Genomic DNA, 18,456 nt, shown 5'->3' with positions numbered 1-18,456 from the left:
TGTGTTATTGTCTATAATACTTATGTCTTATTTTATATTGTTACAAATAAGTATAGTGTTGTGAACAGCATCCGTTGAAATATATGATGTCTTTTCTCATACATTCTCACTCCCGCCACCACCACCCATCTCTCTCGATTCCTGTCTCCACCAAACGCCTCTCTTATCCTCTCGTCCACCAGTCACACCCATTATTAACCAACGTAAACAAAGATAGTGATGAAATGATCCGTCAGGTATTGATCATATTATTACTATAATACACCTCTGTATTAAGCACCAACAAATCAATAACATACAATGCTTCGGTATACCTGCTGACTATTTCATCTTGTTGTAAGCAGTTACGTGATATACTCACCGCAAGTTGGACCTTGTGATACAAGGACATACGGTTGTTTTACTTTAACACAGGTTGTGTGTGGTTTTGGACGCCCATGAATTCATATTAACGTGGCAATTTAAGCCTTACATTATAGACACTTAAGATTTATGTTCTTGTCATTAATGGATGGACGAAACGAATCAGGGATCGGTTCTGACGAACCACAAACTCTCTGCTTTTACGAAAATATTCCGACCTCCTGTGACAAGTGACACAATGTCATTAGGTAGACGACTGACCCACATTCAGTCGTATACATTGTGACATTTTGTCACTGTTGTGACAAGAGGTCGAAATATTTTCGTTGAAGCAGAGAGTTTGTGGTTCGTCAGAACCGATCCCTGATTCGTTTGGTTAATACGGCAGTGACAGGAATATAAACCTTACATGTTTATAATGTGAGGCTTAAATTGTCACGTTAATATGAATTGATGGACGTCCAAAAACACCCATAACCTGTGTTAGCAATAAACAGCAGTATGTCCCTGTAACAAGGTCAAACTTGCAGTGCATATGTCACGTAACAGCTTACAAGATGAAATAGTTGGCAGGTTTATCGAAGTATTGTATGTTACTGATTTGTTGGTGCTTAATACTGAGGTGTATGCTAATATTAATATGATCAATACCTGACGGATCATTTCATCAATATCTTTATGTTGGTTAACTAAGCGTGGGAGTGGGGGACAGGAGGATAAGAGAGGTGTTTGGTTGATATAAACCCAGAGAGAAGGGTGGTGGTGGTGGTGGTGGGAATGAGAATGTGTGAGAAAAGACATCATATCTTTCAACAGATGCTGTTCATTATACTATACTTATTTGTAACATTATAATATAGGACGTAACTATTACAGACAATAACACATAATACAATGTAGGTCTTCTTTCATTTTCGTTCCTTTTTCATATGTTGTGGATAACAGCACAGTAATACACATTAAATACCTTTATATACTTACACCTACTGGTTCTGATTCTCTATAAAAACAATCATGACATTGTAAGATCACCAGCTTTGGCCGTTCCACATTTGTCCAACAACATTTGCCACTGGGGTTGGGGGAGGGGATGTGGGTGTGGGGTGTTCGAACCCCTGGTCTCTCACTGGCCGCGACTCCGGCTACTAGGGGGGGGAGAAATTAGTGCTTCCGAGTGTACATGCTCGACGAGAGTTCGAATCATCAACTCTCGTCTTCCGTCGTGAACCTCAGAGTTCATCGCAATATACAGTCGACAAATATTAGCCTATAGAGTTTCAAAGGAACTTCTTGAAAGTATTGGATAACGAGAGTACTGAAAACAATTCTTTTTTTTTTTTTTATGCGAAGAAGAAGGAACCAAAGGCCGGGAGCCCGCAATTGTTGTTCCTTCCAAGAGAAAAACAAAATACAAGTGAGAGCCAAATTCAAGATCCAATCATTTTGAGATGCCTGGACACACTGCGTTTGAAAGACTGGAGATCATAGGAAGCAGGAAATACAGACAGAGGGAGACAGCTCCAGAGTTGACCTGTTGCACAAATCAAGGACTGGGAGTAACGGTTAACTCTTGTATTAGAGAGTTGGACAGAAAAGGGATGAGAGGTTGCTTCTAGACGGGTGTTGCGCACCCATCATAGAGGTGGAGAAATACATGCTGACAGTTCAGAGGAGCAGTGACCATTGAAGCAGGGATAGAATAGAGATAAAGATGCAACAGTGCAACGAAGAGACAGAGGTTGAAGGGAGTCAGTAAGAGGAGGAGAGTTAATGAGACGAAAAGCCTTTGACTCCACCCTGTTGAGAAGAGCTGTATATGGGGAGCCTCCCCACACATGAGAGTTGTACTCCACACAGGGGCGGATAAAACCCCTGTATAGAGTCAACAGTTGTGTGGGGTAAAGAAGGAACAGAGTCGGCTTAGCACACCTAATCTCTAGGAAGCAGATTTTGCAAGAGATGCAATATGATCTTTCCAAGATAAGTCCAGAGTGGATGAAACCCCAAGCATATTCAAGGATGATGCATGATTAAGCTGAATATTATTAAACATTAGTGGGTATACCTGTGGAAGATTCTGTCGGGTTGATAGGTGTAAAAACTGAGTCTTTGATGCATTAAAAACAACCAGATTATTTTTACCCCAGTCAGAGATACGAGCCAAGTCAGACATTAGGTGTGCCATAGCCTCATCCCTTGTTTGTTGAAGTAACTGCTGAGATGGACGTTGCAGGAAGCGAATGGAAAGGTGAAGGGTGGAGTCATCAGCATAAGAGTGGATAGGGTTAGATTAGCGGTCATTGATGAATAAAAGGAAGAGAGTTGGTGATAGGACAGAGCCCTGAGGAACACCACTGTTGATAGATCTAGGAGAAGAACGATGGCCGTCTACAACAGAGGCTATAGAACGACCAGAAAGGAATCTAGAGATGAAGGCACAGATAGAAGGATAGAAACCGTAAGAGGGCAGTTTGGAAATTAAAGATTTATGCCACACTCGATGGAAAGCCTTTGAGATATCAAGTGCAATGGCAAAGCTTTCGCCAAAGTTCCGAAAGAAGGATGACCAGGAGTCTGAAAGGTAAGTGAGAAGATCGCCAGTGGAGCGTCCCTGATGGAACCCATACTGACGATCAGGAAGACGGTTGTGACAGGAATGATGCTTTAAAATTTTTCTATTAAGAATTGACTCGAAACTTTTGAGATACAGGATGTTAAAGCAATTGGACGATAGTTAGAGGGTTGAGACTGGTCACCCTTCTTTGGGACTGGCTGAATGAGAGCAAACTTCCAGCAAGAGGGAAAGGTACATGTTGACAGACAAAGGCAAAAGAGCTTGCCTAGGCAGGGTGTAAGGACAGAAGCACAGTTCTTGAGAACAACAGGAGGGACTCCATCAGGCCCATATACCTTATTAGTATTGAGGCCAGGAATGGCAGAAAATACATCACCTGAAGACATTTTAATGTCAGCCATGAGGAAGTCAGAGGGGGGAAGTGGTGGAGGAACAGCACCGAAATCGTCTAAGGTGGATTTGTAGGAGAAAGTCTGAGTGATGATATCTGCTTTATCAGTAGAAGAAATAGCTACAGAGCCATCAGAGCAGAAAAGAGGAGGGAAGGATGATGAGGTAAATTTGTTAGAAAGGTTTTTGGCAAGGTGCCAGAAAAAGCGAGAAGAATTCGAGTTGGAGAGTTGAGAGCATTTAGTATGGATGAAATTATTTTTAGCAGAGCGAAGAACAGGCTTAGCACGATTCCGGGCAGAAACGTATAAAAAATGTGATTCAGGGATGGGTTGGCTCCGGTACCTTTTGTAGGCCTCTCCTTGCTGTGGACAGCATTCTAACAAGTGTGATTAAACCAAGGCTTTCTTGCATTAGTCAGAGGATATCAGAAAGGAATGTATGCTTCCATGCTCAAGAAAATAACCTCCATAATGCACAAGGCACACTCAGATGGCTCCCGGCCATGGAAGCAATAATCATTCCAGGGAAAATCAATGAAGTACTGCCTGAGGGCCTCCCAATTCGCAGCTCCAAAGTGCCACAGACGACTTTTCTTTGGAGGGTCCACAGGCCGTACTGGAGCGATAGGACAGGTTAAGGTGATAAGGTTGTGATCGGAGGAGCCCAACGGAGAGAAAAGATTAACAGTGGAAGCAGAAGGATTAGTTGTAAGGAAGAGGTCAAGTATGTTGGAGCGCTCTCCAAGGCGGTCAGGGATAGGGTAGAGTGCTGTACAAGCTGCTCTAGGTCTAATAGACCGCATTTTTACATATATTACATATGTATAAATGTGTACTTTTTAATTATTACATGATAAACCCATGGCTAAAAACTGTCCACTGAATACTAGGGGGAAGAACCGTCTTGTGACCGGCCCTTGCGGTTTTGCATTTCGCCAGTCCTGGGCCGGTCTCGATTAAACCTATTGAAATACCATTCTTGAACCGAGACATGATTAGATAATTTTGGTCATTAGTCGTCACAGGATTACTCATTCGGCGGATATTAATTTAAACTAAGTAAAATTGATGGAAACTGTAGATGTTAGAGGTTGAAACTCGTTCACTGAGGCAAAATACTGCCTCGAGTCAGCCGTACCCAGTCATCCATGGGATGAACTCTGCCTCTGACGGAGGTTCGCTACGGACGAAGAGAGTTGATGATCCGAACTTTCATCGAGCACGTAAACAAGAACAAACAGATACACTGTTGCCAGCACCCGTTACCCACCTCTCGCGGGTAGGTGGCCCAGGTGGAAAGTTTGACGACTGTACATTCTTCTAAGTATTCTGTATTAACATACAAGTAATAAATGTTATTTCAGGTGAATGTTCAGTGCATCTATCTGTATATATTTCCATAAATATATCCCGAATCATATTATTATTGTCTTCACGTTTCCTGTCAGGTGGTTTCTGACGTCTCTTGGCTCATTCACTTCCAGTCATATTGGAGTTGTTGGACAGTGATTCGAGCTACTCAATAGCAACACCTGTCTTGTTGTCTGTAACCAGCGTATTACTATTCATAAAATCTTATTTTTCCCCCTTACATGTTATATATATATATATATATATATATATATATATATATATATATATATATATATATATATATATATATATTATAAGATTTTGCAAGAAATGTTAAATGACCTGAACAGAGAAAGTCTCAAAGTAGGGCTAAAGATGAACCGGAGTAAAACTAGAGTAATGTTTAATCCTCAAACACCAAAGAGCGTCATAAGAATAAGTGGAGAAATTCTTGAAGAAGTTGAGGAGTACAGTTACCTGGGACAAATACTAAAATTAACGAAAGATAATGATACCGAAATAAAAAGACACATTACAATTGGATGGAAAGCTTTCGGTAAACATAGACACATTATGAAAAGTAGCTTGCCAGTTTGTATGAAAGGAAAAGTATATAACGAATGTATAATTCAAGCTATGACGTATGGTTGTGAGACTTGGAAACTGACAAAATTGATGGAAAATAAATTAATTCGTTCTCAGAGAGCAATGGAAAGGTCAATGTTGGGAATATCTTTAAGAGACAGGAAAAGATCTACTTGGGTGAGAGAGCAGACTAAAGTCAAAGATATTATAGAAGTTATAAAAGAACTGAAATGGAGGTGGGCAGGCCATGTAGCAAGAGCAAGAGATAATCGATGGAGCAAGAGGTTGACTGATTGGACACCAAGAGATGGTAAGCGTAGCAGAAAAAGGCCAGAAAGGAGGTGGAGAGATGAGATAGAGAAATTTGCAGGGAAAACGTGGCAAAGATTGGCTCAGCCAAGGAATTCGTGGAGAAGGTTGGGGAAGGCCTTTGTTCAGCAATGGACTTATAATGGCTGATGATGATGATGATGATGATGATATATATATATATATATATATATATATATATATATATATATATATATATATATATATATATATATATATATATATACTGTATATATATATATATATATATATATATATATATATATATATATATATATATATATATATATATATATATATATATATATATATATATATATATCATCAGCCTTTTCAATGTCCTCTGCAGGACCTGCCTATCCCGACCGAAGTGGGAAAGATACAGTCAGTGTAGCCTATCAAGTGGCTTAGGTTGTCTGAAGAGATTCTATGTAGGATGAGAAGTGCTTGTAAGTGTAACTGTAGTGTTGGAGTGGCTTTGGATGTGTGTATAGTCTGTGAACCAAGTGTAATCAGCCCACGCAAGCCGACTGGGTGCAAGCATACTTTATAGTATGCGACACTGGTTCAACCACAGCACCTCTTACGTCCGCCAAGCAATACATGGCCAGAAGTACTCTCCCCAACGTTTATTACCCTGGCGGGGCGCGAACAGTCTTTCTTCAGTGTACGAAAACGCACGGTTTACCACAGAGGCTCTCTCTCTCTCTCTCTCTCTCTCTCTCTCTCTCTCTCTCTAATCATCATCCTCATCAGCCGTTGAGGTCCATTGCAGGACCGGCCTATCCCTACCGAAACAGGGACGATACAGCCAATGTATCTCTACCCAGTGGCTTAGGCTGTCTGGTAGAGACTGTATGTAGGGTGAGAAGTGCTTGTGAGTGTGATTGTAGTGGCTTTGGATGTGTGTAGTCTGTGAACCAAATGTAATCGTCCCGCCTTAAGCCGATTGGGTGTAAGCATACCAGTATGCGATACTGGTTCAACCACAGCACCCCTTGTATCCGCCAAAGTAGCAAATTGCTTGGTGAACGCTTCCCAAAGTTTTTACAACTCTGGCGGGAGGCAAACCCGCACTCACCAGCGTGCGAATCGCACACTCTACCACTGTACCACAGAGGCTCCATATATATATATATATATATATATATATATATATATATATATATATATATATATATATATATATATATATATATATGTATATATATATATATATATATATATATATATATATATATATATATATGTATATATATATATATATATATATATATATATATATATATATATATATATATATATATATATATATATATATATATATATATATATATGGCCCTCAGTTCCGTGCAGCCCTTAAGTGGGCAGAGGGTGCTAAGAATCCCACGGTGTAAAAATAAGTTCATAAATCCAAAAAGAACCTTAAGAATAGGAAACTGGAATGTTCGAACTCTCAATCATGCTGGTAAAATGGAAGAACTTATTTCAGTGTTCAAGGAATACAAGATGGATACTTGTGCTCTTACAGAAACGAGGTTGCTTAGAGTTGATAAAATGAATTTGGAAGATGGTATTACTATGTTGGTTTCTGGTAGGAGTGATGGAAATCATTACCAAGGAGTAGGCTCACTGCTGAGTATAGATGCTTGTAAGGCAGTATGTGAGTCTGAACCAATTAATGAGCGCTTGCTTTATGCTCGTTTAAAATCTGACCATGGTAATATCAGTATGGTTGTAGGGTACGCTCCGACAAATGAGGCTGCTGATGAAATGAAGGATGACTTTTATGAGAAGCTGCAGGATGTAGTGAATAGAGTGGCAAGACATGATGTGTTAGTTTGCATTGGCGATTTTAATGCGATTGTTGGCAGTAGTAGGGATGGCTGTGAAGATTGCATGGGTAAGGAGGGTGTTGGTATAAGAAACGAAAATGGGGTGCGACTTGGAAGCTTTTGTTTGGCAAATGACCTTATAATTGGTGGAACTATCTTTGAGCATAGAAAAATACATAAGACTACTTGGATTTCACCATGTGGTAAATATTGTAACCAGATTGACCACATTGCAATTAGCAGAAGGCATAGGAGTTATTTGCAAGATGTTTGCGTAAGGAGGGGGGCAGATATAGATAGTGATCACCAACTTGTTGTCAAAGATTAAAATAAAACTTAAGAGAAACGTTAATGGTAACTGTACAGGAGGTAATAATTATGATTTTGATGAGCTGAGAAGTGATGAGAGCACGAGGGAAAAGTTTCGGTGGGAAAGTAGAAACAGGTTTCTAGTCCTGCAGACTTTGATGGAATCTGAAGACAATGATATTAATCAAATGTGGAGAGAGGTAAAAGAGGTTTTGCATGAGAGTGCTAAGGTTACTATTAAGAAAAAGGGAAAAGCGAGAAGGAAAAAGTGGATGTCAGATGAAACATGGAATGCAATTCAGAAAAGGAAAGAGGCTAAGTTAAGAAGTGAAGAACAACATGTTGATGGCCAGGTAGTTGAAGTACTTAGAGCAAAGTACTGGAGTTTACATTCTGAAGTAAAAAGACTCGTTAGACGTGATAAGAGGAGACTATATGATGAAAAGGCGACAGAGACAGAAATTAAATTAAGTAAATATGACGGTCAGAGCACAAGAGCAGCGTATCAGGCCATAAAGGAGTTAACTGGGACTGAAAAGAGAAGGAAGGAAATACCTGTACGAGATGGAAATGGTAATTTGATGACTAAAGACTTGGATATAAAAGGAAGGTGGAGAGAGCACTTTGAATCTGTTCTAAATAGACCAATCCCAGCTGAAGAGGACATTTTGCCAGCCGAGAGAGATTTGCAGATAGAAACAGGGGATATAACTTTGGAAGAGGTAGCAAAATCTATAAAGGAGTTAAAGAATTTTAAGGCCCCAGGTGAGGATGGAATATTCCCTAAAATGCTTAAGGTTGAAAATGACGAGTTGATGAATGTGCTTTAGAAACTTTTTAATGTGGCTTGGGATAATGGTGGAATTCCAGAAGAGTGGAAAAATTGAGTGATTATAAAAATACCAAAAAAGGGAGATTTAAGTGTGTGTGGCAATTGGAGGGGGATAACTTTGACACCTGTAGTTGCAAAAGTCTTTTCCAAAATCTTGTTGAACAGAATAGAGCCAGTAGTTGATAAAATTTTAAGAGAAGAACAAGCGGGATTTAGAAAGGGTCGAGGTTGTAATGATCAGATTTTTATTGTAAGGCATCTAATGCAACAAGCTAATGAGATGAAAATGCCACTTAGCATGTGTTTTGTGGATTTTGAAAAGGCGTTTGATAGTGTTTCACGTGGAGCTATGTTGAAAATTATGAGATTCTATGGTATACCAGAAAAGGCTGTAAATATTATTAGAAGCCTGCATGAAGGTACTTTTTGTAAGGTAATGGTGGGTGGTTCTATGAGTGATCCATTTCAAGTTAGGTCAGGAGTGATTCAAGGAGGAGTTCTTTCGCCATTGGTGTTTGTTTTGGTTATGGATTATGTTATGAAAAAGGTTGTAAGGAGAACAGGTGCGGGAATTAACTGGAAAGAAAATAAGAAGCTGATGGATTTGGACTATGCTGATGATATTGTACTGATTTGCGGAAGTATTTACGAGGTGCAGAGGGTGCTTGATTGTCTGGTGGAGGAAGGAGAAAAAGTGGGATTGGTAATAAATTGTGGAAAGACTGAAATTATTAATATGAAAGTGGAGAACCAAATCGATTGTGTAATTGGGAATAATGTGGTGAAGAACGTAGAAAATTTTAAATATCTGGGAACGATTGTATCATCTAATGGATCATTAAACAATGAAATTGAGGAGAGGATTAGACAGGCTTGGCGAGCTGTTGGAATGTTGAAATCTGTTTGGAATAATAATATGCTTTCGGTACATACTAAAGTGAAAATTTACAAGTCCATGGTTAGACCAATTTTAATTTACGGGCATGAGTCATGGTACAGTACAATTGCAACAGATCAGAAAGTATTAGGATTTGAGAATAAAATGCTGAGAAGGATTCTCGGGGTAAAGTGGCAAGACAGAGTTACAAATGCAAAAGTAATGGATATTACGAGAGTGGAACCAGTTAATGAATATGTGAGACTGTCTCGCTGGAAGTGGCTGGGGCACATATACAGAAAAGAAGGTTGTTTAATACAGGATGTGCCAAAGTGGACTGCTAGAGGAAGAAGAGGTAGAGGTAGGCCGAGGGAAACCTGGTTGAGAACAATGAAAGAAGAAGCGGGAGAGGAGTGTTGGTGGGACCTGAAGGAGATGGCAAGAGACAAATATTGGTGGAGAGAGTTCATTGAGGCCCTATGCATCCCGTGGGGTGCCACAGGAAATGATATATATATATATATATATGGTATACATATATATGGTATACATATATATATGGTATACATATATATATATATATATATATATATATATATATATATATATATATATATATATATATATATATATATATATATATATATATGGAGCCTCTATGGTACAGTGGTAGAGTGTGCGTTTCGCACACCTTCAAAATTTGTATTCTAATATTTATTCGTGATAACATAAATTCTATTGTAACCCATCTTAACCTACACATGTGCTGCACCTTGATCTAATATTCTAATGGAATTATTTCAATAAATTGTTCTGTAAAAGTTATCTCAATGAAGGTATACAGGCTATATAGAATAGGTAAGATTTTTCGTGGTTTATCGTTTAAAAGACAGGTTCCCCTAATTAGACTAAAATACCGATAAATTCTTTGAATTTAGAGCACATAGCTGTTACTAATCAGATATAAATTTTTCTTAAAGGTATAGAAGTGTATCTAATCCTAGTTTATTTTCTTTGTTTGTTAACTTATTAATTAAAATACATTAATTTATTTATCCTTTAAAAATTGATTTCACCCTTTATAGAATTATAAAAAATCTTTACTAGTTAACATAAGAGTTAAATATCGATTTGTATTCACTTTCCCTTCCAGTATAACCTCGACTGCTGGCACAAGATTTAGCCAGAGATAATTCAATTTACTTTTTTCCAGTTTTCACTGATGCGAAAATAATACACACTGTGATCTATCTAAGCTTGTAGTTTTAAACTTGTTAGCTTCGGAACACTGAAATTTTCATATGTTATTAATTGAAAAACTAATATTTAAAGCAAGAATCAGACTTATATTTATATCAATAAAGAGGTTGATGTTTAATTTTATATAAATTTAAAATGTGTGAAGTAAATTTTGAAACAGTAAATGTGGCGGGGGGGACACAACCTGGCCGCACAATGGGGTGGTACTACTACTCTGCGGCCAGGTTGTGTTAGGAAGAATACTGCCATCGTATTCCCTGCGTGTCGTAAAAGGCGACTAAAAGGGGCGGGGTGAGGGGACTAGGGACCCCCTCCTCTGTTTTTTAGTTCCTAAAAAGAGACAGGCCAGAGAAAGGGATGGGGGATGGAGTTATCCCCGTACCCTGAAGATTGGGTCTATGAATGTGCGTGGATGTAGTACGATTGAGGCTAAAAGAGAGGAGATTGGGAGAATGTTTGTGAGAAGAAAGTTGGATGTGTTAGCTTTGAGTGAAACGAAGATGAAAGGGAAGGGGGAATCTATGTTTGGAAGTGTGAATGGAAGATTGTCAGGTGTTGATAGAGGAAGGGCAAGAGAAGGTGTGGCCTTGTTAGTGAGTCCGGAAGTACAGCAATGTGTGATTGAATGGAAGGAGGTGTCATCGAAACTGATGTGGGTGAAAGAGAAATTTGAACGTGAGTTGTTGGTGTTTGTGAGTGTATATGGGCCTGGTAGTGAAAGGGATGAACAAGAGAGGGAGTCTTCCTGGAATGATGTTGATGAGTGTCTGCAGAGTTTTGGAGCGAATGTGAATGTAGTAATGATGGGAGATCTGAATGCTAGAGTGGGAAATGTAGCAGTTGAAGGCGTAGTTGGTATGCATGATGTGCCTGGAAGAAATGAAAATGGGGAACAAATGATAACGATGTGTGTTGAGCGAGAGATGGTGATTGGGAATACGCTGTTTGAGAAGAAAGATATTTATAAGTATACATGGGTGAGACAGGAGGGTGGAAGGGTTGTTGATAGAGCTTTGATGGACTATGTGGTTGTGTCTAGGAATGTAATAGGAAGATTGTTGGATGTGAGAGTTCTGAGAGGGGAGGGTGGAGGTATGTCTGACCACTACCTGGTGGAGGGAAAGTTAAGAGTAGGTAAGAGATTTGTGAGAGCTAGGAGGGTTAGGTGTGGCAGGGAGGTTTTGAAAGTGAGTTGGATAAAAGAGAGAAAAAGATAGAGTATCAGGAGAAATTGAAAGATGAGTGGAACGCAGTGAAAGATCGGGAAAATGGCAACGTGGAGGAGGAATGGCAGTTGTTTAAGAGTGCTGTTGTGGGGCATGCAGAAGAGGTGTGTTGTGTGAGACGTGTGGGTGGTGGTGTAAGAAAAGGAAGTGAATGGTGGTGCGAGGAAGTAAGTATGGCTGTGGCTGAGAAGAGACGTGCATATGAAGTGTGGCTGCAGAGGAAGGATGAGATGTCATATGAAAGGTATAAGGAAAAGAGGAATAGAGCGAGAAGGGCTGTGCGTGATGCTAAAGCGGCAGCAGATGAAAGGTGGGTAGGCGGCTGACAGAGAATTTTCAATAAAATATTTTGGAAGGAGGTGAAAAGGGTACGAAAGGGAGAGTCTGGGAAGGATGAACGAGTAAGGGATGCAGTAAGGAAAAGATGGGCAATTTTGAAAGATTGTTAAATGTAGAGGAGGAAAGGGTGGCTGAGATTGTGGTGGATGGAAGGGTGCAAGGAATAAATGCGTTGGGAGAGTTAAATGATTCTTTGATCACGAAGGAGGAAGTGGAGAAGGCAGTAAAGGAGATGAAAACAGGGAAAGCTGCAGGTATGGATGGGTGTGCTGTGGAATGCCTGAAGGGTGGTGGAGTGACTATTGTTGACTGGTTAGTAAGATTGTTGTATGTGTGCTTTGAGAAAGGTATGGTACCAATTGACTGGGCAAGTGCTTGTGTGGTCCCGTTGTATAAAGGCAAGGGTGATAAGTATGAATGTACTAGCTTTAGGGGTATAAGTCTGTTGAGTGTTGTAGGTAAGGTGTATGGTAGAGTGTTAATTATGAGAGTTAGAGAGGGTACAGAGGGAGTGATTGGTGATGAGCAGTGTGGCTTTAGGAGAGGGAGGGGATGCGTTGATCAGGTGTTTGCTGTGAGACAAGTGTGTGAAAAGTATTTAGCGAAAGGCAAGGATGTGTTTTGGGCATTTATGGATTTAGAGACAGCGTATGATAGAATTGATAGGAAGGCTTTGTGGACTGTTTTAAGATTGTATGGACTTGATGGTAGGTTATTAAAAGGGGTAAAAAGTTTTTATGTAAATAGTAGAGCGTGTGTAAGAGTGGGAAATGCTGTGAGTCATTGGTTTCCCGTGAGAGTGGGGCTGCGACAGGGATGTGTGATGTCGCCTTGGTTGTTTAATATTTACATGGATGGTGTTGTAAGGGAGGTGAATGCAAGAGTTTTAGGTGGAGGTCTGAGTCTGATGAATGTTGATGGTGGAGAGTGGAATCTGAAGCAGCTGCTGTTTGCAGATGATACTGCACTGGTGACTGATTCAGAGGAGAGATTGAGACAGTTGGTAGAGGAGTTTGGAAGGGTGTGTGAAAGGAGGAAATTGAAAGTAAATGAGAATAAGAGTAAACTGATGAAGTGTAAGAGGTTGATAGATGGTAGGGGGATGAATATAGTTTTGAATGGTGAGTTGCTTGAGGAGGTAGATTGTTTTAAATATCTAGGGTCACATGTTGCTGTGGATGGAAGAATAGATGCAGAAGTGAAGTTTAGAATAAATGAAGTAGGAAAGGTGCTGGGAGGAATGAAAAAAGTGTTTAAATGTCGTTCGCTTAGAATGGATGTAAAGAGAAGGCTGTATGAGGGTGTTGTGGTACCGACTGCGTTATATGGGGCTGAAACATGGAATATGGGTGTAGCAGAGGGAAAAGTTTGAATGTAATGGAGATGAGGTGTCTGAGGAGTATGTGTGGAGTGACGCATATGGATCGGGTGTGAAATGATGAAGTGTGAAGGAGAACTGGAGTTGTTCGGGAGATGGCTGGTAGAGTTGAGCAGAGGGTGTTGCGATGGTTTGGGCATATGGAGAGAAAGGATAATGAGCGATTGGTGAAAAAGATAACTAGATTTGATGTGAGAGGTGTAAGGCTGAGAGGAAGACCACGAACAGGATGGATGGACAGTGTGAAGAGAGCGTTGGATGCGAGAGGGATGTCTGTTGAGCAAGGAAGAGTGACTGTGCGTAACAGAAATAAATGGAGAGAAATTGTGAATGAATAAGTGATGACGCAGCCCTGAGGGGATATTCTCCCGCATTTGGTCTGATCAGTTAGTCAGGTCAGGTGCGGGTAAGGGGATGGGTCTGTTATGATGTGGCAGGGGTAAACCAGTTCTGCTGTCGGGCCCTGCTGCGGATGTCGCTGATTGCATTGCGCAGTTGACCCTTGTGCGGTGTGGTGCGGTGAGGATCTGTCCGTTCTCCCCTTTGGGGCTAAGATGCGAATGAATGTGTTTGAATGGATGAGTAAATGGGGAGTGTGTCGTCCTGTCTCGGCTACCTCCCTTTCCTTCGGGGAAGCAGCCTAGGTATATAGATAGATAGAGATGTTATATGTATACATTTAAAAAGAATTCACACACAAACTTATACAAAATCAAGGACAATATAGAGCGACAGTCATATACAACTGTAACCGAACTCAACCACAAATTCCTCCCCCTTTCAGCCTGAATATCAGCCACTTAATACATAATAAGACTAATACTCATTCATAAGAAGACCCATCACGTTCTTATACATGAAAGTTCCATGCGGCCTTATCAGTTATGTAATAGGGTGCGGCTGTGCCTGAGGACCCCTGGCCCTCAGGAGCCTTACCTCAAGATCCTACTCATGATTTTTATTCTAAAATGGGGCTAATGCCACCCTTTATCTCGTTATATTCGGGAGGTCAGAGTCAAGTATCTCTCATGCATATATAGTGGCCCTTTATTTAGCGGATTAGTGTATTGGAAAGCCCAGCTTAGACTTGCTTGATTTTACTTATTAGTTAAAATAAAGCATTTTTTTACTATAATTTTTTACGGTGAATTTAGTCAGGCGAAAAAAGTGTGCTTGAAATTTTTTCTTAAAAGAATGTTTTAATTTAGGATGGGGGAGGTACAAAAAAATAATAAATATTTTGCGAAGCTCAAAGTTTACTCTAGATTAAAGTTGCTATAAAGTTTTTATTACAAATTTTAATAAAGTTATAAATAACAGATTAAATTTGGTAAAATTAAATTTGGTTTTCCAATACACTAATCCGCTAAATAAAGGGCCACTATATATTCATGAGAGAGACTTGACTCAGACCTCCTGGATATAATAAGTTAACAAGTGGCATTAGACTCATTTTAGAATAAAGATTATGGGGACGATCTTGAGGTAAGGCTCCTGAGGACCCCGGGAACACAGCCGTTGAGAGCGTGTGTGAAGGGGTCCTCAGGCACAGCCGCACCCCGTTTCATAACGGAAAGGGCCGCATAGAACCCTTTCATATAAGGACCTGATCTCATTCGGCGTATATGTGGATTTGACCCAACATTGTATATGTTATAGGTGGGATAAGCAGGACAGTTAATGGAGTGTTCTAGGCCCAGTTCGATTACAGTTGTATATGGCTGTCGCTCTATATTGTCTTTAAGTTTCGTATAAGTTAGTACATAAGGCGATTTGATAACGAGGTAAAATTTGAAGGTGTGTTTTCCATATTAAGAATTTTACTTTTTATGAAAAATCCAAGTGGGGAGGGAGGGGTGTTTTGTTAAGAGACTTGTAAATCTTCATCTCTACGAAGTTAATAATTTTGTATAAGAGAAATAAACGGAGTTTAACCGCTTTAAGTAGAGATTAGAAGTCTCTCTTCTGGCCTAAATCTCGGGTTAAGCTAGTCTTGGAAGACATCTTTTGAGTGCAAATCAAATTTTTTTTTATTAAACTATAGCCTATTATTTGAAGTTGATAAATTATCTTCATTCAAGGGCTCCTTGGGCTCATTCATAGTAATGGCCCAGGAGAAGAATTAGAATAAAGAATAAACCTACTGTTCTTCAGGAATAGACATTAGAAATTTCTAGGATGTAAGCAACTGATTGGATTAGGGTAATTTCTATGTCAAAAATTAAGAAGATGACGGCAATTAAGAAAAATCGTAAAGAAAATGATAAGCGGCCAGATCCCTTGAGGTCAAATCCACATTCATATGGTGAGTTTTTCTCTCGATCTATGATTGTTTTTGTTTTTTTTTAGCTAGAATGGAAGCTAGGATTATAACGCCGCATCTGATTAGAAGAGATAAAATTGTAATAAATGATAGAATGATCATTGTTTTTTTTTCTAGAAGTTTCTAGCCCTCGTGATTGGAAGTCACATATACTGGATATACTAAAAAAAACTTAAATTCTAAAAGGAGATCGAATCTCCATGATAAGAGCTTAAATCTTAGGCATTTATCTGCCATTTTAGAATGAAGTGGCAGAAATTTGAATGTATTAAACCGTACATCTAAAGGTGAGTAAGTTGCTTCTTCATTAATTTTCAAGGTTTAAAAGGTTTTTACTTTTACTGAAAGCTTTGAAGGCTTTAAGTTTAATTAACCTTGAGGATTGGTACGAAATATATGGTAGGGAATTTCATCTTATCTTAGAAGATCAAAACTTCTTGTGCTTGTACACTAACATATACGTTAAAATTCAGTGAATACTCACATTTTTAGATTTGTAATCAAACGTCTTAACAATTCCACTATGAGATTTTAATGCAACGGTGGTTTTTTTCAACAAATCATAAGGATATTGGAGTTTTATACTTTGTTTTAGGAGCTTGAGCTGGGATAGTTGGAACTTCTTTAAGACTAGTAATTCGGGCTGAATTAGGTCAGCCAGGAAGGTTGACTGGAGATGATCAAAATTATAATGTAGTAGTTACTGCTCATGCTTTTTTTATGATTTTCTTTATAGTTATATCTATTATAATTGGTGGGTTTGGAAATTGATTGGTTCCTTTAATGTTAGGTGCACCGGATATAGCATTTCCTCGTATAAATAATATGAGGTTTTGATTATTACCTCCTTCGTTAACTCTGCTTTTAATGAGAGGGATAGTAGAAAGGGGGGTTGGAACAGGTTGGACCGTGTATCCTCCTCTATCGGCAGCTATTGCTCATGTTGGGGCGTCTGTTGATTTAGGAATTTTTTCTTTGCACTTGGCTGGGGTTTCTACTATTTTGGGGGCTACTTATTTTATGACTACTGTTATTAATATGCGTCCACGAGGGATGACGATGAATCGTAGGCCTTTGTTTGCCTGGTCAGTATTTATTACAGCTATTTTGCTTTTAATTTCTCTGCCTGTTTTAGCTGGTGCGATTACTATGTTATTAACAGACCGTAATTTGAACACTTCTTTCTTTGACCCAGCTGGAGGAGGGGATCCAGTTACTTACCAACATTTATTCTGTTTTTTTGGGCATCCTGAGGTTTATATTTTAATTTTGCCTGCATTTGGGATGATTTCACATATTGTTAGTCAAGAGTCAGGAAAAAAAGAGGCTTTTGGAAGATTAGGTATGATTTATGCTATGTTGGCTATTGAAATTCTTGGTTTTGTAGTGTGAGCTCATCATATGTTTACTGTGTGGATGGATGTGGACACTCGAGGATATTTTACGTCACCGACAATAATTATTGCGGTTCCTACTGGAATTAAAATTTTTAGGTGGTTGGGAACTCTTCATGGGACACAAATTAATTATAGGCCTTTTATGTGTTGAGGATCAGGATTTATTTTTTTATTTACGGTAGGAGGATTAACAGGGGTTGTATTGGCTAATTCTTCAACTGATATTATTTTACATTATACTTATTATGCTGTAGCACATTTCCACTACGTACTCTCGATGGGTGCTGTTTTGGGAATTTTTGCGGGGCTGATGCATTGATATCCTTTATTTACTGGGTTAGCGTTAAATCCTAAGTGGTTAAAAATTCATTTTTGTACAATGTTTTTGGGAGTTAATATTACTTTTTTCCCTTGGCATTTCTTAGGGTTGAATGGGATGCCTCGACGGTATTCTGATTATCTTGATGCTTACCAGCTTGAAATGTTTTGTCATCTCTTGGATCTATGATTTCTTTAGTAGCTGTATTGGGGTTTATTATTATTATTTGATAGAGGTTAATGTCTTATCGTGTAGTTGTGTTTTCGATGTATTTCCCTACTTCTATTGAGTGAAAGCATGCATACCCTCCTGCAGATCATAGATATATGGAGATTCCTTTAGTTTCTAATTTCTAAAATGGCAGATTAATGCACTAGGCTTAGGACCTATGAATGAGAATGCTATTCTCTTTTAGAATTAATTAATGGCAACTTGAGAGTATATGGGATTACAAGATAGGGCTTCACCTCTTATGGAGCAATTAATTTTTTTTCATGACCATGCAATAATAGTTCTGATTCTTATTACAACTCTTGTAGGGTATATAATATCTAGATTGTTTTTTAATAGGTTTATTAATCGTTTTTTGTTGAAAAATCAAACGATTGAGGTAATTTGGACCGTTCTTCCTGCTTTGATTTTTATTTCTATTGCCTTACCTTCGCTGCAACTTCTTTATTTGTTGGATGAAGTTAATAATCCAAGTGTAACTTTAAAGTCTATTGGGCATCAGTGATATTGAAGTTATGAGTATTCAGATTAT

The 18,456-nt window shown here is 39.0% G+C and overlaps 1 pseudogene; it reads left to right on the top strand.

Annotated features, from left to right (window-relative positions):
• LOC145405569 (cytochrome c oxidase subunit 1-like) overlaps nt 1-18,049 on the top strand; it is a 34,937-nt pseudogene extending 16,888 nt beyond the window's left edge.
• The last annotated feature ends 407 nt before the right edge of the window (nt 18,050-18,456 follow it).

The sequence above is a fragment of the Coenobita brevimanus genome, chromosome 67 (genome assembly GCF_032717465.1).
Source record: "Coenobita brevimanus isolate Jiangsu-jjx chromosome 67, ASM3271746v2, whole genome shotgun sequence".
In the NCBI taxonomy this organism is placed as follows: Eukaryota; Metazoa; Arthropoda; class Malacostraca; order Decapoda; family Coenobitidae; genus Coenobita; species Coenobita brevimanus.
This window is presented reverse-complemented; position numbering and strand designations above follow the sequence as displayed.